We start from the raw sequence: 22,962 nt of genomic DNA on the forward strand, positions 1-22,962 counted from the left end.
GACCCAGGGGAGGGGCCCAGGTCTGGATCAGAAAGTTTGAGTTAGAGAAACTTCTAGAAGGGGATGTGGATAAGATGACAGAGAGTGAGAGTGAGGGAAGAGTTGAAGATGACCCTGCAGTTCTAGCTGAGCACCTAAGGGGGTGGGGAGAACATAAGTGGAAGGATCCTGGGGTGGGTGGAGCAGGTGTAAGCAGAGCCACTAATAAGCTCACACATGGCCTCTTAGCCTTTGAACAACCAAGGGCATTTACATTTAGAATAGAACCTCAATTCCTGCCAGGGCAGAGGAGGCAAATCAAAGTTGGGCCACTGCCCACTTATCCACACTCATCTTCTCCTACTTCCCCAGCTTCAGCCACCTCCAGTCATGCTAACCTCCCCTCTGTTCCCCAACGCAACAAACCCTCTCCTACCTCAGGACCTTTGCATTTGCTACTCCCCGTATTATAGGGCCTGACACTGTAAATAAGTAGGGCTCAAAGAATATTTGGTGATGAATGAACAAGGCAAAAGGAGGAAAGGATGGAGAAAACTTCTCACCTCCAGCTTCCCCAAGAGAACTTTCTAGAGACCTGGGGAGGAATGCTAGGGCCATCCTGGTTACCAGCACCCCTTCTGAAGACACAGGGGAAAGACCCAGGGGACAGGGACCTTGTCTTCCCAGCCTCTCACAGCCAACCTCAGTGATGAGCTGGAAAATCAAGTCCTCACAATCTGCCCAAAGCCACTGCTCCTTGCTCAAGAGGGTGGCACAACTTTAGAGTGAGAATCAAAGCCCCAGCAGAAAGAACCCCGAAGGAGGAGAGACCAGTGTGAGCGCACTGCATCTTCCAGTGAAGACACAGGGGTGAAAGAGAGCTGGGGCTCTGGTGCCAGACCCGCCTGGGTTTGATTCCTGGCTCTGCCTCTGGCCAGTCGGGAGCCTGACCCTCAGTTTTCTCATCTGAAAACTGGTGGTAAGAATACCTACTTTACAGGTGGTTGTTAGGAGTAGAGGCAATGGATAGAAAAGGCTTACACAAAACAGGGCTACAATAAATGTTATCTATCAGGAAATCCCATGACCTGGACGACCTCAACCCCCTAATAAATAAGATGTAGGAGAGAGCCCAACGGGGTGGGGTATGAGCATATTCTGCCTAGAAATAACTTGTCTCAGAGACAATAATAATGATTCATAATAATAAGGGCAATTATATAGCATTTGTTCTGTGCCAGGCACTGTTTTAAATGGTTTGCTTCTATCAGCATATTTAATCCTCATAACAGCCCTATAAGGTAGATCCCATTTCACAGATGCAGAAACTGAGGTACAGAGAGGTTGAGAAACTTGCCCAGGGTCACAGCCTGTGACCAAGTGGCAGCACTGTCCCAACTGTGCTCTCAGCCAAGATTCTCTGCTTGCTCTCAGGAAATATACACTTGGCATGAAGGGCCCATCTCTATCCCTGAGCCGGAGAACTGGATCCTAATCAGGCTGTGTGGTGTTTGTTGGGCAAGAACCAGAGTATCAGGCAGGTGACTGGAGTGGGAACGTGGATCTGCTGATTCAGGTGTAGCCAAGATCCTAGGCCTCAGAGCCAGAAGGCGTGGCTGGTAGACAAGCTGCCTCACTCTGAGCCTCAGTTTACACATCTGTATGAGAGGGGAAATTGCGCTTACCTTGCTGGGCTGTTGCAAGCATGAAATGTGTGCTTGTGTGTAAAGCACTGAGCACGCACCATACACGTCAAGTCCCTCCCACTTAGGCATAAAGGCAGGGTGTGGTGGTGGTGTTGAGGGTGTTAGGGGCAGGGTGGAGAGAAGAGAAGGAGGAGGGGAGGCACACGGAATGGGGCCTGAGCCCAAGAATTAGCATGGGGGGGCTCCGGAAAGGAGCTGCCACTAGCTGTCCCCCATGGTGAAATACCCCCAGTCTGCCCATCCAGGACTGAGCCTGAGGCTGGGCCCCAGGGAAGGTCTCATTAGAAGGGGAAAGGCACAGTCTGGACTACGACTGCATAAAGTCATGTATAGAGGTGGAGAGCGAGAAGAAAAGACAGAGAATGCAAACAGTTTGGTGTTTTGTCTTGTTTTACTGTTTTCCCTGGAAGGCCACTATATCCTTGCAAGGCAGGTAAATGAGAAGAGAATGAATCTCCATGGCCTCTCCTCTTGGCCCTCTTCTTGTACTTTCTGCCCAACATGGGCATCTTTCTGTTGACTGTGGAATGTGAGCACCGCTGGGGACCAAATCCTGTATTCCTGCCGGCCTGCATGATGGAAGCTGAGGTGGGAGCTAACAGGGAGGAACTTTGGAAGCCCTTCCCATGGACACCAAAGGCCCCTGGATCATTCGCATGTTTGCTGCGCTCCTTGTGGGACCAGGCCCTGTGCTGGGTGGAAAGAGACACAGATAAATGAGACCCTTTCCTCTCCATAGGGAGCTCAATGGCCCAGCAGAGGGGAAACACAGCAGGACTGACCAAATACCCTTGCCTTAGTCCGGGAACAGCAGGAGATGCTATTGGGAGTCAGTCTTAGGTGACACGTGGGAGATACGCAGGGGTTTGTGGGTGCATAATTGCATGTGTGGGCATGAAGGAGACGGGGAGGAAGGGCATGGCTGGCAGCAGGTACAGTGGGAGCAAAGGCGGTGCAGTGGGAAGCAGTATGCTGCACGAAGATGCCTAAGAAGCAATACAACATTCTGGTGGGAAGTGGGAAGCTTGTATAATAAGGACAGGAGTGGCCAGAACACAACAGGCCTCAGAAGCCACTTGAGGGTGGTCAGATCCCATCCTGAAGGTGACAGGGAACTGCAGGTGGGCATAAGCACCTATGACAGGATCAGAGTGACAGAGAGTCATTTCTGGGAGAGAGAGCTTCTGTGACTCCATGCCCCTCCTTGCAACCAGCACTCACAAATGCAGAGGCCACATAGGTAGCCCCAGGAACACGGTTCTGTCCTTCAGGTTTTCACACCTCCCTGGCTGTGGCTGCCACCTACAACCTGATGTGATACAACCTGAAAAGTCTTGACGGTCAAGGCTTCAGTTTCTGTGAAACAAGTCAGTGACCTACTTTTTATGCCTGAGCAATCTGATAAAACATGCACCCCTTTAGACTGTCCCAGGAAAGACAGATGGGGCAGAACAAGGGCGTGTAGGGGGTACAGCTAGGAAGGTAGATGTGGAGTCAGCAGACAGGTGAATGTCTCATGGTCAGAGCTGCCGAGTGGTCAAATAGTCTTCCGTAAGTCACTCAGCAGAGCTGCCTAGTGAAGCTGTCTCCCCAGGCTTCCAGCCAGGTCTGGTGTGGGTAGTTGTCCTCCAAGGCTAGCACCATACGAGAGGGTCTGAACAATCAGGGCTCTCCTGAACAAAAACAGACCATCCCGTCCCCAACCCCACTGCTCTGCTTCTCCAAATTGTGGTTATTGTATTCAGAACAGAGTCTCTTGCAGGTTGGCAAAGAGCAGATGAAGATCCGAATCCATTTGTTAAAGGTAGTTTGTTGAAAATTGAGGTTGTTTTTCTCTTTGTTTTGCTTCCTACCCTATATATTTATTATCTCCTCTGGGATTCAACTAGATCCAAAAGAAGTTGATGGCAAAAAAAAGCCCCCAAACCCAAGAAACAAAACAAAACAAAAAACCACAACAAACTCAAAATAATGATTCCTCTGTGGGGTGGAGGAAATGTTCATTTCAAAAATAACCTGAGAGCATGAAGAGACAGTCCTCATTTCTCAAAGATGAGGCACAATCTACATGACTCTCCTGAATGTCCCAGGGACTTTTGTGGGAGGCAGCCAATACATCGAGCCATGTTTCTAAGGCATCTCTTTTCTTCACCTATCACCATAACAGTAACGATTTTTCCCAGTCCAGGGCTTCTTCCTGAGAGCAAAGGCAGTGCATTGAAGATGGCATGCACATTCTCCTCTGGCTGCTGCCAGGCTTTCTGACCCTCAGTGCCTTTCTATCCTTACCTGTGTTCTCGCATATTCTCATTCTCACTTCTTCTTTGTCTTGAAGCCCCTGGACTGTTTGTGCCCACAAGGTGTCACAGTGGGGGAAAGCATAATTATAAATAAAATACACCTGTGTTTGAGTTCTGACTTGCTCTTTGGTGGCCTTGTGAACCTGGGCAAGTGGTTGACCACACTGAGATTCAGTTCCCTCATCACTCCAAATAGTGCAGATGCTCTCGTGTATTGCTGGTCTCCCCCTTCCCCTGCCATTGACTTGGGGCTGCATGGCTAGCTCTGGTCAGTTGGATTGTAAATCAAGGGGATGCATGTCATTTCTAGGGGAACAGTAAACGAGACTAGAGAGAGAAACAAAAGGGAAGTCTGAATGCAGGGCTCGTGTTGTTCCAAGATTTCAAGGTGACATCTGCAGCCCTACTATGCCTATGGCAAAGACTCATACATTTGTCTCCATGGCTGACACTCTCATGAAGACGTTCCAGGTAGTGTTCACTGTCATAGATGTTTCTGTGAGTGCAGCTAGGGTGAGGCAGCCTGAAAGTTGATGTCTAAATTGAATTAATGGCAGATACTCCACACCATTGTCCCTGGCCCCACAGGGATCACAGGGCAGTGGTCACCTATAGGCAAGATATGGTTTATTTGGGATATTTGTTTGGTACATTTTCCTTGTGGGATTGGGTGGAGAATCTGGGCTCTGTTATTGCAAACGTGTCCTCATCCATCCAATGACCATTTTTCTGAAAATCTACTATGTGCCAGGCCTGTCCTGGGTACTGAGGGATGAAGGGAGGAAAGAACATCTCTGAGACTCAGATGCCTAAAGGCAGCTGCCATAGGCTCAGGGACAAGGATGGGCTCAGAACTAATTGACATCCCATTTATGCCCCATCTCTGAGCCTAAGAGCTTACAGATGGCCCCATGAAGTTTTTATTTGATGCACAGTCTACTAACAAAGTTTGTGCCTACCTGGTGCTTCCTTCTTGGTTCCCAAAGAGCTTTCCCATGGTAAAATTGATGTCTCCATTTTACGAGTGGGAAGTCAAAACTCGTAGAAGACACACAACCAGTTGGGGAGAATGTCAAGACCCAAGCCTACATCTCTTAATTTCTAACCCAGGCTTCTTTCCAGTTCAATAAGAAGGAAACAAAACCTCAACCCATCTGAATAGAGAAGACAAACTCTGCCCCCCAACACTGCAGCATCCTGTTTACACAAAGGAGGGCCCAATCCTAAATTTAGCAAACACCGGACCACATCTTGGCCATGGCCTCATGTTCCAAAGTGCTGAGGAGGCCATATTTTTTCCCAAGCATCCTGGAGGCACCAGGATGTAGGGTACTATTTGCAGCCTGAATGCATTAATCATTTAGAGGCTGAGATCCAGTTTGGAGAGTGGTTGGGTGTCCACTCATCCATCCTTTCAAAGCATACCCCAGATCAATGTTCTCCTCGGAGCCAAAATCGGAAACGCAACCAGTCTCATTGGGCAGGCCATCATTATTGGGAGCAGATAAAAGTGGAAGGATTCGGAGATTGCAAATTCTGGACAGGGGCCAGCCCTCCTTGGTAATGCTCAATAAGTGTACCTAGTATGGGCAAAGCACTCTGAGTTTACGATGCACCTTCACTCCCATTATCTTGTGCCATCCTCCCAGCAACGCTGAGGGGGGTGAGTTGCACCAGCCCCATTTGCAGAGAAGGACGCTGAGGTCCAGAGGCTGAGTGACACACACAGCCACACAGCTGGTCAGTGGAACAGCACAACAAGCCGGGGAGTAGCTCCCTACTGGCTACTCTTCCTGCAAATCTATATTATTGTCTTTGGGTTGGCCACAAAGAGGCCCAACAAAGGCCCTCCCTGTACGTGCCCCCATTACTCTCACCAGTGGGTCACTTACAGCATGGTGATGTTTCCTACATCTAGGGTGGGGCTATTGATGCACATTACATGTATTCAGGGACAGTGTATCCTCCCTTCTCCATGCTGCGATGCTATGGGCTATAGGACACATGGGCCTTCAGTGAAGTGGCCTTATCCTATCCTGCTCTTCCCAACTTCCTCCGGATGAGCTGTGAAATCCGTTGGGGCCTGGCTTTGGAAAGAATGATAGGGCCTGGGCTAGAAGATGGTTCGGGGTGCATGGGAGAGATGACACTGGGCAAGCAATGGGTAACTGGGGTTTGGGAAGAGGGATGTACTAGTTCCAGTTGAAGAACCCTAGGCTGCCCTGCAGTGGCTGGATGGGAAGTGACAGGACTGTAGGTAGTAGGAGGGAAGGAGAGGGAGGGAGAAACTGAGGCACTCCACCAGAGGGTGTGGGCTGGAGGGTCAAATAGGTTGGAGACAGGACCCAGAGACAGCACTTGACCAGAGTCGGTGTGGGTAATGTGTGGGCAGAAGGAGCTGATCACTGAGCTGACCAAGGTTCCAGCAGCAGCAGAATATTGTATAAAAGCAAATTCATTTATTCAAGGCATATTTATAGAGCAGCTACTCTGTTTCAGGCCCTGAGGTTAAGAATTTACAGTCTAGAACCAGAAGACCCTTAGAGAGCAATTGGTTCAAACCGAGCATCATCCAGGTAACACCGAGGCTCAGTGAGGAACGGAGGTTGACTCAAGGTCACAAAGCAAAGAGACCAAAAACAAAGTCACACTCAGATCTCTGGATCCCTAGCCCAAAGCCCTCAACACTAGCCTGAAGCTCTCTTCTCAACACATGGGCTGGTGGGACCCAGACATGCGTCTCTGGAGGCATTCCCAGGTCGTGGACCCAACCAGCAGGCTCATTCTTTGCAGCTAAGCAAATATCTAGTGTCTACAGACAAGTTTAGTGCCATTGCTTGGCTTTGCCTGAAGGTCTCAGAGAATCAGTCCTCCATGTACAAGATGCCAGCTACCCCAGCTCCTAGCCCATGCTCCTCACAGAGTTTTTCTGTCCTTCCTGTGCTCTGATTTCTTTTCATTCCTCCCTTGGAGCTGAGATTCACACTGTGTCTCCCCAGCTTATTCCAATAACCTCTAGGGGCCTTTCTCTTGAGTAAATGACTCAGCAAAAAACAAAACAAAACAAAAAAAGAAAAGAGAAAAAAAAGCTATTTCACACCGCAGCAAGGTGAGCTCAACCAAATGACCTCCTCCAAACCACAAACAGATTTTCGCACCTGTATTTAATGAGGTCCTATTTTCTAAACCACACATTAGGCTGCTTGAATGGAGGAAAGCCAGCTTTCTAGCCAGGTACTTCAATGCTCTGGGCCTCAGTTTCCTCATCTGTAAAATGAGGGGAAGAGCCCTGGCCCATCATGTGGATCCCTGAGCCAGCCATGAACGGAAGGGCTTAGCCTGGAATCTGGCACACAGTTGGGCTTCAGCAAATGTAGCCATCTCTAGCCGGGCAGGACCTCTATGGGAGATGCAGGCTGCCACTGAAATGTTGACTGTTTTGCTGGTTCCTGGAGCTGTCTCTCACACGTTAGCCTGCCTAAAAGTCATCTGAAGAGACTGTGAAAATCTACAACCTACAGATTGTTAAATTTTCCTGCACCCCGCCCTCAGAGTTTGGGATGAGGTCTGGGAACCCACACTTTCGTGAACTCCTCCTGGATTGCTGTGGATCCCAAAAGCCACGCTGTGAGAAGGCACAATGCAGGTCGCTAGATAAATCCTCAGGTGATCCATAACAACAATGTAGCTTTTGAAAAACAGACTGTGCCAGGTCAATTCCATGTCCTTCTGTGACGAGGTGACAGGACAGGGAGCTGAGGATGAAGGTGGCCTCTGGAATGGGCTCTCCATCAAGGGCGAGTAAGAAGGAGCAGGAGAAACCAGGACTTTCAGGGCTGTGAGCATGAATCACACCTGGGTGCCTGGACATTTTCTTGCATTGTCTAAATGACATTGTGGTCCTGCTTCAGTTCTGCAGGCCCCATGGGCCATTTCTGTCTAACCCAGCTCTGCTCTAGGGCTCCAAGATTTGTGCCTGGTTTACTCACTTGCTCACTCACTCAATCAGCAAACAACTTGATGCCCTCCTTGGTGCCTGAACTAACAAGTTTTTGGTACCAGGCTCTGTGGCAACAAAACCATGGTGACCTTCGACTTGTCACTTCTCTGAACCACCTATAAAAGGGCAAAACAACAAATATTTTAGAGGGTTACAGTGAGGATTCGATGAGAGAGTGCATGTGAAGTGCTCAGCTAAGACCTGGCCCACGGAATGTTAGGAGCGGCCACCTTTTCCTGTAGCATATGATTCATACGTGCAATCTCATTGGTCCTCCCAAACCCTCACTACACTCTGTATCCAGGAACAATGAACTTTCCTCAGTTCCTCAGGGGCCCTGTGCTCTCTCACTCCTAGGCCTTTGCAGTGCTATTCTCTCTGCCAGGAACACTCTTCCACCCCATCCCACACACATACACACTACCTGGCTAATTTGTCCTTGAGATCTCCAATGTCACTTCTTCAAGGGAGCCTTCCCTGATGCCACTGCCCTGACTAGTGGAGGATCCCCTCCCATGCATTTCTCAACTTTGGTGCTTGGGACATTTGGAGATGATGAATTCTTTGTTGTGGAGGCTGGCCTGGGCAGTATATGATGGTTAGCAGCATCACTGGCCTCTACCCACTAGATGCCAGTAGCATTCCCTGAGGTTGTGCATACACAAAGATTTCCAGACATTAAGAAATGTCCGCTGGGGGAAGCAAAATTGTCCCTGTCTGAAAACCACCACGTTGGCACCTTGTTCTTCCATCATGAACACAACAGCCTACAAGTTCTAAGTGACCAGTGTCTGTCTTCCCTGAGAGACTGAACAAGAGCTGAGACTGCCTCATCCATTGAAAAATCCTCAGTACTGAACTTATTTCCCCACAGAGAAAGGACTCAAGAAACAGTTGTTGGATAGATGGATGAAGTGATTCACCCAAAGTGACACTGACAGTAAATGGCTCAGCTGGACTTTGAACCTGGTCTCTCCCTGTAGAGCCTATATAGCAACTGCTGAGGTGCCCCATACACCATTTGCATTAAGAGTTCCTCAGTATTCACAATAGGACTGATATTTAATGCTCATGGACAAACCAGAAAGAAAGCAAAGAAGACCCTGCAGATGACAAGAGGGGCAGACCAGCATGTCTTCCAAAGGGGAAAGAAACAAGGGTCATTTGTGTTAGAGAAGAAGACTATAAAATAACTGGCCAGGGTGTAGCTCATAGTGGGCTGGGCTGAGGGGGATACAGTCTTACAAACGATTTTATAGCTCCATGTTACCTAAATAACATGCAGAACTTGTTAAAATACAGTTTCCTGGGCCTCATCTCAGACCTGTGATGGAGCCCATAATTCTGGATTTTTAAGAAGCATCTCCAGCTGATTCTTATAAGAAAAATTTGGGAAATATTGCTCCACGTAAAAAAGACAATGTACATAAACTAGAGTGAGTGAGGGGTGCCAACTTTCATTCATTCATTCACTAAGCACTTAATGAGCACCTACTATGTGTCAGGCCAGGTATCAGGTGTAGAGGAATGAGTAACAAACAAGACAGTTTTTGCCTTCCAGGAGCCTACAGTCTAGTGGATAAGATGTTAATGACTTAGTAACATAGATAATGAATTAGTAAGTACTGAGAAGTTAGAATTACTATAAGCATACAAGCAGGAAACCTAAACAAGACTGATTTTTTCCTTTTTGTCCATACAGAATCTCTATCCCTTTTTTTTCAGCAATGACCTAAATTTTACCAATCAAATGCTTCTACCTGGAGTTTTTCTATCTGGAGTGAATGACTAAAGAAGGAGGGAGAGCTGCTGAATCACAATGGGTGATTCATCCAGAAGGGGCAAGAGGGAAGCATAAATCATCTATCCAGTGACCAGGGTTTCCCACGGCAGTTGCACCCTGTATTAGTTATTACCTGTTGCTGTGGAACAAATTACACCAAATTGTGTAGCTTAAAAGAACATTTCTGATCTCACAGTGTCTGTGGGTCATGAATCCAGGCACTGCTTAGCTGAGTCCTTTGGCTCAGGGTCTCTGATGAGGCTGATGAGGCTTGCCTCTTCCTAGCTTCTGATGGTTTTCCAGCAATCCTTGGCATTCCTTGGCTGGCAGTTATAGCACTTCAATGTCCATCCTCAATGTCACATGACAATTTCCCCTTGTTTGTATGTCTCTGTGTCTCATCTCCTCTTCTTCTAAAGATAACAGTCATATTGGATTAAGGTCCTACCCTACTTTAGTATGACCTCATCTTAACTAATTACATCTCCAATGACCCTATTTCCAAATCAGTGAATACTATTCACATCTGAGATACTGGGGGTTAGGACTCTAATATGTCTTTTGGAGGGACACAATTCAATCCATAACAGATGCCAAGAGTCAGGCACAGTAGATTCTCAGCAAATATATACTAAATCAGTGGATGAAATAATGTTGGCAAAAAGGGGGCAGATTTGATCTCAGCCTTGGAATGGGCATTCAGATACAGGATTCATCCATCCAATCCACTAATATCTATTGAGCACCTACTTTGTGACAGCAACTGTTCTAGGTGCTGGAGACATAGTGATGGCAAAACAAAGTCCCTGCCCCCCCCAAATTGAAATTACATTCTATTGGCAAAGACAGAAACAAGTAAAGAAATATATGATCTTATGGTGGGTACCAAGCATTACAAAGAACAATAAAGCAAGAAGAGAGACAAACAGTCATGGCTATGGGTGTGGGCAGGGAAAGCCTCTCCATGAAGGTGATATTTGCCTCCATTCTTGAAAGCTTTAGCTAGAGCTAAAGCCCACAACAATATATGAGAGAAGAGAGGGACTGAGTTTCTGGGGCCAAGGGCTGGGCAACAGGAGGTGTTTGAGGAGTAGGATAGAAAGGGATTGCAGGTAAGGCAGGTCTTGGCCTAATAAGAAGGCTGAAGCCCGGTTCTCAGAAGGGGCCACATGATCATTGTTAATTCAGCAAGATGGCCAACTTGGAGTCTGGCCCTCTTGGTAACAAGCTAGGAGGGACTATGGGTAATGATAAGGATGGTATCTACTGATTATTGCATGTGTTAAACATTTACATAATCTCATTTAATCCTCAGAATAACCCTATGAGTTAGGTACTATGACTCCTCCCATTTTATAGATGAGGAAACAAAGTCCCAGAAAGAGGAACAACTTGCCCCGATCTCACAGTTAGTGGCAGAGGCAGGATTTGAAGTCAGTCTTGTCAGAGTCTCAGTCCCAGAAACAGATGTATGTGGGGAGGGTAAGTTAAGAGATTCCATGTGTCAACATTGGAGAGATTCTGTAGCAGAGAACTCTAGGCATGATTTGTGTTACCAGAGGTGAAACTGATCTCTGTGTCCATGGCAGACTGAACAAGAAGCAAAGATTCAGTCTAAGCAGGGCTCAAGTCAATTCATGATGGGCAATAACAAAAGCTAACAAATGGAAAGAAAAATGTTAGAACATGTACCCTACTAGATGTCAAGATTTATTATAAACTTGCAGTAATTGAGACAGCATGGTATTAAAACACAAACTGGCAAAGAGACCAGTGGAATGGAATAAAGCTCAATAATCTTATGGGGAAAAGGGGGATGAGCCCAGTCCCTACCTCACTCCATACATAAAAGATCAATTCCAGTTAGATGTTAGATCTAAATGTGAAAGATAAAACAAAGCGGTGTTATTCAAAATAGCCAAAAACTAAAACAACAACAACAACAAAACCAAACCTAAATTTCCATCGACAGTAGGATAGATAATAAATAATGGTATATTTATGTAACACTGAACAGGAACATGTTACTACTAAATGCGGCAACATGAACAAATTTTACAATCATAATGTTCAATGAAAGAAAGACATAAAAGGACATATCCCATATGATTCTACTCATATAAAGTTCAAACATACAAATTTACTTGATATCACTGGAGGTCAGAATACTGATAGTCTTTGGGGAAGAAGTTGGGTGTCATGAATAGCAGGGGCACAAGGGGAGGTTTCTGGGGGCTGGTCAGGCTCTACTTATGGACCTCAGTGGTAATCACAGAGGTGTGTTCATTGTGACAATTCATCAAGCAATGCACTTATTATGACTTGTCTGCTTCTCTGTATGAATATCACAATAAAGTTATTTATTTTAAAGAGTGAGGAATAAAAAATTATCTGCAACAAACTGAAAAAAGGTAATAGCTTTAAATATAAAGAGCAAATAAAAATCAATTAAAAAAAACACTAAGACTTCTCCACTAGAAAAACCACCAAAGGAGACATAAACAACTGATAAAAGAGGCATTACAAATGGCTGTGTATATGCTTGAAAAAATCTTTAACCTTTAATAGTGAGGAAACAAGTTAAAAATTTAAAACAATGAAATATCAGTTAAACTGAGCAGATTGGCAAAGATTTAATAACAGATAATAGGGTCTTCTGCTTCTGGCCATAATGGAGTAATAGGGAACACATTTCCATATACACTCACACACTAATACCACCTTAAACAACTAAAAATAAAAACAAAAAAATTATAGGAAATAATGATTTTTAGTTCTTGAACAACAGGAGCACAGTACAGCAATTCCTGAGAGAAGGGAGACAAATGAGGGGAGCCCTATGATGCCTCGGCTTACTTACTGATGAGAGTTTCCTAGCCATAGAACAGAGAAAAAGGAACCCACAAAGAGACTGGTAGTCTCTTTAAGTAGAGTAGACAGAATTGAGAGTTCATAGAACTCAAAGAGGCAGAATTTGCAAGGCAGGTGCAGAGAACAGAATGCTGCTGAGAGTGGGAGCCCTGGAGAGCTTTAGAAAGTTCCCCTTAAATCTTAAGCCAAATACTGATCAGCATATGCATGTGAGTAAATCACCCAAGGCTTGGGAAGGAACCACTGAAAAGGAGTGGAAAGAATAATTCTCAATTTTCAAACTCACACAGGGTCTGTAATGGTTCATATTCACACCAACCAGAATTGGAAAACCTTCTAACATACAAGACATCAAGTACAGCTCTCAGAAGGCTATTTCCTTGGTAGTGGGGCCAATTTGGGCCTAGACTAAAGGATATTTTGTTCCTGCATAATAAAGCTTAAGAAAGCTTGGTATCAAACTGTTTCCTGGTAATTTAACTGAATCTCAGAACAAAGTTCAATCGTATTTAAAGAAAATTGAAGAAATCCATCACCCAACATGAAATCCACGACAAATTTTTAAAAAAATTACTAGGCATGCAAAGAAGCAGGAAAAACTGACCCATAATGAGGAGGAAACTCATTCAACTAAAACATATCCAGAAGTGATGCAGAAATAAAATTAATAGAATGACATTAAAACAACTATTTCAAAAATATATGTACAAGAAGGTGAAAGCAAGGAGAGGCATGCAAAGGAGAGATATGGAAGATATAAAAAGTCCCCAGTCAAACAGAAATTAAAAGTAAAATGTCTGGATATGAATGGGATTAACAGCAAGTTAGCTTTAGCAGAAGAAAATATTAGTAAACTTTATAAATAGCAATAGAAACTATCCAAAATGAAACATGGGGAGTAAAAAAAAACCAAAACACAAAAACCCAGAAGAAAATGAACAAAGCATTCATGAGCTATGAAACAAGGGGCCTAATATTCATATAATTGGAGACCCCAAAGGAGAGGAAAAAAGAGTTTTGTTTGGGGGAGGGGGGAACAAAAAAATGTCCTAAGAAATAATGGCCAAACATTTAAAAATGTTGATGAAATCAACTAACCCACAGATCTAGGATGCTCCACTAACCTCAAACACGGAAACATTAGACAACTACACCATCATGAAACTGCTTAAAACTGGCAAAAAAGAGAGACTCTTATAGGCACCCAGAGAGAAAGCACAAAGTAAGTACAGAGAAACAGAGAGAACAACTTCTCATTTTTTACTGCAGACTTTTCACTGGAAACAATGAAAGCTAGAAGGAAGTGGAACAATATTTTTGAAGTGCTGACAAAAAAATTGTCAACCTAGATTACACTAGATATATAGTGAAAACATCTTTCAAAAATGAAGGAGAAGAAACGACAAGGGAGAAACTGAAACCCTAATACATTGCTGGTGAGATTGTGTAAAATGTTGCACCTACTTTGGAAAACAGTCTGGCAATTCCTTAAAAGGGTAAATATAGTTATGGTATGACCCAGCGATTCCACTCCTAAGTATATACACAAGAAGGTGGAAACAAATTTCCATACAAAAGCTTGTACATAAATGTTCACAGGGGAATTATTTATACTAGTCAAGAGTGAAAATAACCCAGATCTTCATAACTGATGAACAGATGAACATTATGTGGAATATCCATACAATGGAACATTATTTGGCCATAAAAAGGAATGAACTACTGACACATGCTATAACATGGATGAACCTCCAAAACATCGTAAGTGAAAGAAGTCAGACACAAAATGCCACATATTATATGTTTCTAATTATATGAAATGTCCAGAATAGGCAAATCTATAGAGACAGAAAATAAATTAGTGGTTGCGTAAGGCTAAGAGAGGAGGAAAATGAAGACAGAGTGAGTGCAAATGGGTATAGGGTTTCTTTTTGGGGGTGATAAACAGTGTTCTAAAATTCGTGTTGATAGTTCCACTGCACGTTTTAAAACAGCGAACTTTACATGTAAATTATATCTCAATGAAGTTGTTATTTTTTTTTAATATTTTATTTATTTATTTGACAGAGAGAGATGCAGCGAGAGAGGGAACACAAGCAGGGGGAGTGGGAGAGGGAGAAGCAGGCTTCCCGCCGAGCAGGGAGCCCGATGTGGGGCTCGATCCCAGGACCCTGGGATCCTGACCTGAGCCGAAGGCAGACGCTTAACCGACTGAGCCACCCAGGCGCCCCGAAGTTGTTATTTTTTAAAAACAAAGGTAAAATAAAGATTTTTCCAGACACACAAAAGCTGAAAGACTATCACAAGCACCTTCAGAAATGTTAAAAGAACTCCTCAAAACAGAAGGGAAATTATAATCAGATGGAAAATATGGATTGATACAATGGAATGAGAAATGCTAGGAATGAGAAACAGATGGGTTAATAAGAAATATTTTTTAAGGGCACCTTGGGTGGCTCTATCAGTTAACCATCTGACTTTTGCTTTCCACTCTGGTCACGATCTCAGGGTTGTATGATCAAGCTCCGTGTTGGGCTCCACACTGGGTGTGGAGCTTGCTTAAGATTCTCTCTCTCCCTCTGTCCCCCTAAAAAAAAGAAATATTTTAAAACCTCCTTAAGAGATAATTAACTGTTTAAAGCAAAAATGGTAATTTATTGGGGGGGGTTATAATATAAGTAGAAATAAAACACAAGAAAACAATAGGACAAAAGCCAAGAGAGGGAAAGCGAAGTATTCTGTCACAGGTTCCCTACATTCCATGAGAAGTGGCACACTTGAATGCAGACTGTGATAAGTTAAAGATACAATCCATAAACCCTACAGCAACTGCTACAAAACTGGGTATATAATAGGAAAACAAGGAAGATAAAATAGAATCATAAAAGATGCTTGATTGGTCCGGGGCAGGGGAACAAAATGAATAAAGAATAAATAGGACAAGTAGAAAGCAAATAGAAAGTTGGTAGCTTTAAACACAATCATATCAATCATCACATGATATTTAAATAGCAAAAACACCCCAGTTAAAAGGCAGATGTTGTCAGACTGGATAAAAAAGCAAGACCCACTTATATGCTCTGTGCAATAAACCACTTAGAAATGCCAGATACAAATCAGGTTGAAGGGAAAGGATAGAAAAGGATCTACTTTGCAAATACTAATCTACAGAAAAGTGGGGTGGCTATATTGATATCCTGCAGTGAGGCAAGATACCCTGGGGCAAGCTGGTGAAAATGTAAATTCCTAGGTTCTACCTGGGGATAGGACTACCCCAGAGGCTGGAAGGCTGTGAGCCTTGAATGCCCAGCTGAGAGCTGGCATGCACTTGGTCAGGCGACAGATTCACTGCAGGGTTTTGAATGGAATGTATGGAATGTGGAGGGGGTGGTGTTGCAGGCTGGAGATGGAGACCCAGGGAGGCAAGGGGTGATGGGGGCCTGGGTCACTGCAGAGGCAGAGATGCATGATGTGTTTGACAGACCACAGAGGCAGGATGGAAAAGGCAGAAAGTGAAAAAGACAAGGACAGATAGGAGGAATCTGAGCCAGAGGGACTGCAGACAGGTCCATAGCATTAAGATGGGGAAATGAGGAGGAGGTTAATGGGTAGGGAGATCCAGGTTGAACAAATGCTGATCCATTTAGCATTTACTATACATCTAGTATGTGACAAGCCACCCTGAGCTGATTGATGGCCCGTGGAGAGGTCAGAGATAAGGGAAGCTCAGTTCCCTCGTTCCAGAAGCAAAATGTAAGTCTGCATTATCGGGATCTGTATTATTCTGACCTGCATTATGAATCTCTGAGAGATCTCTGGAATGCAGCATTTCCCAAACCCACCTGACCATCTGAAGAGCAGAAGCATAGCAGTGGTCATCAATTACTGAGCACTTACTGCATGCCAGGCACTTTACTTGCAGCTGGGCTTTCAGGGAACACGCTCACTTTGCAGCACATCACTAAGATGTGAGGGCTCCCCCTCACAAAACTCCAACTGCATGTGTGTCTCACTCCTATAAACGTCCATCTTTTCCCACCAATAAGGTGTTGGAAGATGGAATAAAATTTCAAGTCCCGTTGGAAGGAACGAAGTGGCAACTTGGAAGGTAAAGCCATACCACAGGTAAGCACAACTGAGTCAGGGTCTCCACCCTGGCGCTCTACTTTCTGCGGCCACTAGGAATCCCCTTGTCAATTCCCAGGCCACTGGCCACGTGGTGGTGCTGGGGGAGTGGTGCCACAGCAGCCGTGGAGTGAGCTCCAGGTGATGCCCCTCCCCCCCGGGGAGATTTCCCTCGTATCTTCCACTGTGAGGCAGTAGAACTGTTATGATCACTTTATAGACAAGGAAAGGCTTACAAGTTTTGAGTGACTTGCCCAAGGAAAGACCGCTAGTAAGTGGATCTGAACCCAGACCACCTTGACTACAGAGTCCAGTTCCTTAACTCTTGCATGGTGAGTCTTATCACAGCTGTGGAGTTAGGGCAACGGAGTTTGCAAACTGCCCTTCTGCAGGACAATAAATTCACAATACAAGATGAGCCTACAAATATCTTGTGCCAGAAGTGTTCAAAGAATGCTGGGGGCATCCCAGAAAGACACAGGAGCCAGGTTGAAGGAGCTCCCACTGGCCCAATCTGGGACAATTTGAGGATCAAAATAAATAATCACAGTAATGCATTATAATCCATTAAATAAAACGGGAATCCATGAGTCTATACTGAGTCTGTGCACAAATGAGTAAATAAATGGAAGAGGAGAAAGCTTTTCATTATGGTTGGATTGCCAACTGACGAATTTAGAAGGAATGATGGAATCACAAAATCGCCCTTTGGCAACCGTCTTTGTAATACTTGATTCAGGCGAGAATCATGAATAAATGCTAAAACCAGTGGCTGAAAGTTCAATGGGAAATGGAATATTCACCTAACTCCAAGGTACTTCCTCCACAAAACACGTCTTGATGACAAAGAGGAACAAAGGAACTTTATTGCAGTGAAATCCGGCAGACACTGCCTTAATCAAGTGATTAAAGCTAACCTGACCAGTGATGGGACAAATAGAAATTGCATGCTACCTGACAGGATGCCATGAGAAGGATACATCCTTTCTGTGATATTCCTAAAATGGGCAACCTGAACCAATAATGAGAAATAGCAGCCCAAGCGAAGTTGAGGGACATTTTATAACATATCTGGCCTGTAATCTTTGAGGTCATGCAAGCCTCAGGAAGACTGAGGAGCTGTTCTAGAATGAAAGAGACCAAAGATGAAAGAGACACGATCCAGGACTGGATCCTCTGCTATCAGGACGTTATAGGGATAACTGGGAAACTTGAATGCGGTCTGAGGATTAGATGCTTATAATGCACTGATGTTACTTCCCAATGTGGGTGTTGTGGTGAGGTAGAGAATATCCTTGTCTATAAGAAATATACACAAAGTATTTGGGGGTGACAGGGTATTTTTTAGCAGCTTAACTTTCAAAAGGTTCAGGAGAGAAAAGCTCTTGGTCCTACTGCTGTGACTTTCTGTAAATTTGAAATGATTTAAAAAAAAGAAATGCAGTTGCTTTTTGGGAAACTTTTCTCAGTTATTATCTAAGGAAGGTGTTCACATGTAGAAAGGAGGAAGGGAGAGAACTTTCTTTTTTTGGCGGGGGGTCAGGGAGAACATTCTAAGAAGAGCCAAAGGCTTTTTTTTCTCTTCTCCCAAAGGTGTTGATGAGCCCCTGACATCTTGGGTAAAGAGCTAGAGCTGATTTCAGAATCCTAGGCTTGAGGGCAGCCTCTCGCTTGCACACTGGCAGCAATGCAGAGCTCAGTATCTCTAGTGTAAGCTGTCACTGTTAGCAACCCATGACTCAAGTCTGAGGGAGGCTGATCTGCACCCTAGAAGGACCAGATCCCTTCAGACTTAAGCATCAGTTCAGTTTCACTGGGAAGCGTTCAGTCGGATTCCTTCAGCCTCCCTAGCCAGGCTTTGCAGTAATGGCGCCCCCTTGTGTCCAAAGAAAGAGGTGCCGCCACCTCAAGCCAAGAGCCTTCCAGGCAACAGAGATCTATCCTCACCACCCCCACCACAAATGTACTCCTCCTTGGACCAGCCAGCCCCTTTACTCCCATTCATTCAGGCATTCATTCTTTGTTTTGTCTTCCCATTGTTTTTTTCATTCAAGCAACAACTGCACTCCAGGTAACTGTGCTTGACCTTGGGAAGTACAAAAATGGATCATTCCCAGCCTTAACATCAAAGAACACTCAGTCTGATGGAGGGAAAGATTGTTATACCACGGCAGGATCTGTGCCCCCCAAATGTAAACACAAGGGGCTCTGGGAGCACCCAAAACAATCTGGGAAGCCTTCCAGGAGGAGGTGACCACAGTCAAGCTCCTTTCTGTTCCCTACTGCCACCATCCTGGAGTTCTCCAAAACTTGCTACCCTCTCCTCTAGAGCTTCTGTCTCTGTTTAGGCCTGGCTGATAGTGGGCTACACTCTCAAGGTCCTACACCTAGCCACAGAGGCATCAGGGCTCAGTGAGTCCCTCTGGGCAGCCCTGAGACACAACTTCCCCTGCTGGTACTGATGCAATGATAATGATACTGATACCAATTTTAGTAATAGTAGCTACCATTTAGTAAACCCTAGTTTGTTCCAGGCCCTGTGCTCAGAACTGTGTAGCACTGCATCATGTAATCCTCACAACTACCCCATAGGTAGTGAGATTGTTCCCATTTCACAGAGGAGGCTCAGCGAAGTCATGGAGGGAATCTCACCAATCTCCTTCCAGTCACTGAGTCTACAGCTTCCCGCAGTCTGCACCCATATTCCCCACTCTCCTGGCTGCTCCATCCACTGAAGGTCCCCACTTTGATCACAGGTCAGCTCCAGATTCCATCACCAGGCATGTTCCAGGGGCTTGACTCAGAATTATTGTGCTCAACTATTGTTGGGCGTCATCTCCCTTCACAAGAGACTAGAGTGAACCTCAAAACTGGTAAACAGCAGGGCCTCTAGCTATACCAGGGTGGGGACATTTATACTTCTCTCTATCCCCCAAGTTCATCATCCCTCAATCCATAGGCTCAATCCATACCTGTTGCTTGAAGGAAACTGCCTCCTGTTTTGACACCTGATATTGGTCTAAGCCATCAGAACCTTTATTTCCAATGCTCAAACTGATTTTGGTTTTGATTTATATATGTCTAGATTCCTCATGTGATACCATAGGGAATATTGAGCTGACCATTTTGGGGCAATGGTGAACATTTTCCTAGGGCCTGCTATATGCTCCAGACTTGGTTATATTCATTATATCCTCTATCATCGACTCCTCACTCCTTCCTGAATGACTGGAGTTTCAGAGAGGTGAGAAACATGGGACCCTGGACACCCTCAGGTGTATTCTCCAGTTCCTCCCACACACCACACTCATCCCTATCTCCAGGCCTTTGTGCTGGCTCTTCCCTCTGCCTGCATGCTTATTCTCTGGAAGCTCTTGCTCATCATTCAGGTCTCTGCTCAGTGTCACCAGCTCTGACCACCCTACCTAGCCATTTCCCTCTCTGCCTGATCCGTTTCTTCATGGCATTGACCATGCTTTGAGATCCTCATGCATTCCTTTGCTTCCTCACTGACTTCATTTCCTACAAGCACATGAGCTCCACGAGGGCAGGGACTCAGTCATCTGCACCCCTGGGATCCAGCACAGGGCCTGGCACATTGCAGGTGCTCAGTATTCGCTGAGTGAATCAACTTATTTGCAAGCCCTGTCCACTTGACCTCTGATGACCCTTTCACCCACCCCCTCATCCCTCTTACTGCTGCCAATATGGCTATGACAGAAATCCCTGGTGACACCACCTCTAGCCCCTCAGGTGTTCAAGCCGTCCTATAAAGTTCTTTTTAATCCACACTTCTGTTCATACCACTCCCCTTCTCAAAGACGTTATAATTGTCATCATGACTCTTGTTTGATGAAGCCCGTGAACATGTCATCATTGCTGCATTAAAATTCTCCCACGGTCCCAAGGTGATTATCCACTTGACAGATGGGGGAATAGAAGCTTAGGGAGTCTGAGTGCCTTGCCCCAGCTGACACAGCTACTAAGTGGCAGAACTGGGATTTGAACCGAGGTCAGTGTGGCTCCCAAGGCCTGACCTGGCTGTTGTGTTCTACTACAGAGCACAGCTGTAGTGTGCATCAGAATCCCCTGGAGGGCTCTCAAAAACACAGATGACTGGGCTCCAGTCCCTGAAGGTGTGATTCAGTGGTTCTGGGGTGCACCCGAGAATCTGCATGGCTCACATGTTCCAGGTGAGGTTGATACTCACCTGGCAAGTAGTGATTAGTGTCACACTGGGAGAACCACTGACCTAGAAAAGTGCACAGCAGCCCCCAAAACGGAATTTTACCTGCAGTTTCAGGAGGTTCATGGATCTCCTGCAGTCTCTCCGTGCACTCGGCAAAGGGAGGAGGGCCCATAGACCTCACCTTAAGAGCCACTGTTCACAGAAACGATGTAAGTCAGACCCATGACACCCCTAGCCTGGGAATTCTGTTCAGCAGGTTTCTGTTAACCAAGGGACCCCTATTCCCTTTGCAAATCTGACTCTTCCTTAATAAAGTTAATTATCTGACCTTGAAATGTACCATAGCTGACACTCCATGGAAAGCCTCTGCTTGTCTTACCAACGCAAATGATAAATATAGGGCCCGGAGCAATTTCTCGCAGAGATTTTGTGTCAGTATTTTAATAATCATTGAGCAGAGCCTTGGGAGCCAATTACAGAACTAGGACAGTTTTTTTTTTTTTTTTCTAAAACGACTTGGTTTCTAGCTCCTAAAACTTGTGGGCAGCTAATACTGATGGGTCCAGTAGGGTTCTGTCATAGTTTCCCCCCAAGGGTGAGTGGTGCATAGAATTTGGAATTTTGTCCCAGTAAAGCAGTTGCACTGACATTCTCCTCCTCTGCTCCCTCCTCCCCACCTCCTTCCTCTCCTGGTGAGGAGATACCCCCCTGCCCCTCCTCCTTCTCACCCCACTCCTTTCACCAGCCTCTGCTCTGAAACCAGGTTATGCTAGGATCTCCATCTGGAGGTTGGAACCTGCCTGTTGTTGACTTCTTCCTTCTCTGCTCTGAGGACTGTTAGCCTTCTCACTTGCTCTGGAGAACCCACACTGCCCGGCTGGCTTCAGGGGAGACCTGGTCCAGGGGAGCTTTGGGGCCCGTGGTAGACCAGGCGTCCCAGAACAGTCACAGCAACCAGGACCCCCTGGGAGCTTGTCTGGCATGCCCTCCCCGCACCCCCCCACCCCCGGCAATTTCCCCTTCCAGGCACACACCTGGCTGAGGCCCGCATCTTCCCAGGTGATCTCTGTGGCTGGGTGGAGCTGTCCCTGACTCCAGCAAGGCCAGCAACAGGCACTCAGTCCTCAATGCCAGCCTTGGAAACTGTCAATCACATCATGTTACGACCTGCTCTCTGCCTTACACTGGCCCCCAATCGTCCCTGGAGAGTGAGCATTCCTTCTCAGTCCAGCTCCCCCAACCTCGGTGACCCCATCTCCCCCACTGTCCCCTTTGTTCTGTCTGAGGCACACTGGCCTCTGCGCTGTTCCCAGGCATGGTCCTATCTCCGGGCCTTCAATGGCAGTTTCCTCCTGCCCAGAGAGCTGGTTTTTCATGTGACTCAGGTCTCTGCTCAAACATCACCTCCCCAGACACCCCCTACCCCTCTCCCCATACCCTGCTATATTTTTTTATAGCACTAGCCATTACCTTCATAATCTATATTGCTGTGTGTGTAGCTACAATGTGTCTCTCTCACTAGAGTGGAGGGACCACAAAGACAAGGACCAGGTTTGGCCTTTACCTACCGTTGTATTTCCAGTGCTGGGCTTATAGGAGACACTCAATAAATACGAATGAATGAATGAATACATGAATACATGAATGAATGCATGCATGCTACTGCTGATGGAGTAGACCATGTGTACTATCCAGATGGTTCCACATTTATCCTCTCACCTATCCTATAAAGTAAATTGCTGGCCCTCTTTCTTTTTTAAAAAAATTTTTTAAATTTTAAGGCAGGAGTTGTTTATTTTACTTCTCTGCTTTTGTTGCAACATAACTTTTAAATAGGTAATATATTTAAATTTTTATTTTTATTTATTTATTTTTAAGTAGGCTCCACACCCAGCGTGGAGCCCAACGCGGGGCCTGAACTCATGACCATGAGACCAAGACCTGAGCTGAGATCAAGACCTGAGCTGAGATCAAGAGTTGGATGCTTAACCAACTGAGCCATTCAGGTG

Source organism: Leptonychotes weddellii, chromosome 1 (genome assembly GCF_054177405.1).
Source record: "Leptonychotes weddellii isolate Sample4059 chromosome 1, ASM5417740v2, whole genome shotgun sequence".
Taxonomy (NCBI): domain Eukaryota; kingdom Metazoa; phylum Chordata; class Mammalia; order Carnivora; family Phocidae; genus Leptonychotes; species Leptonychotes weddellii.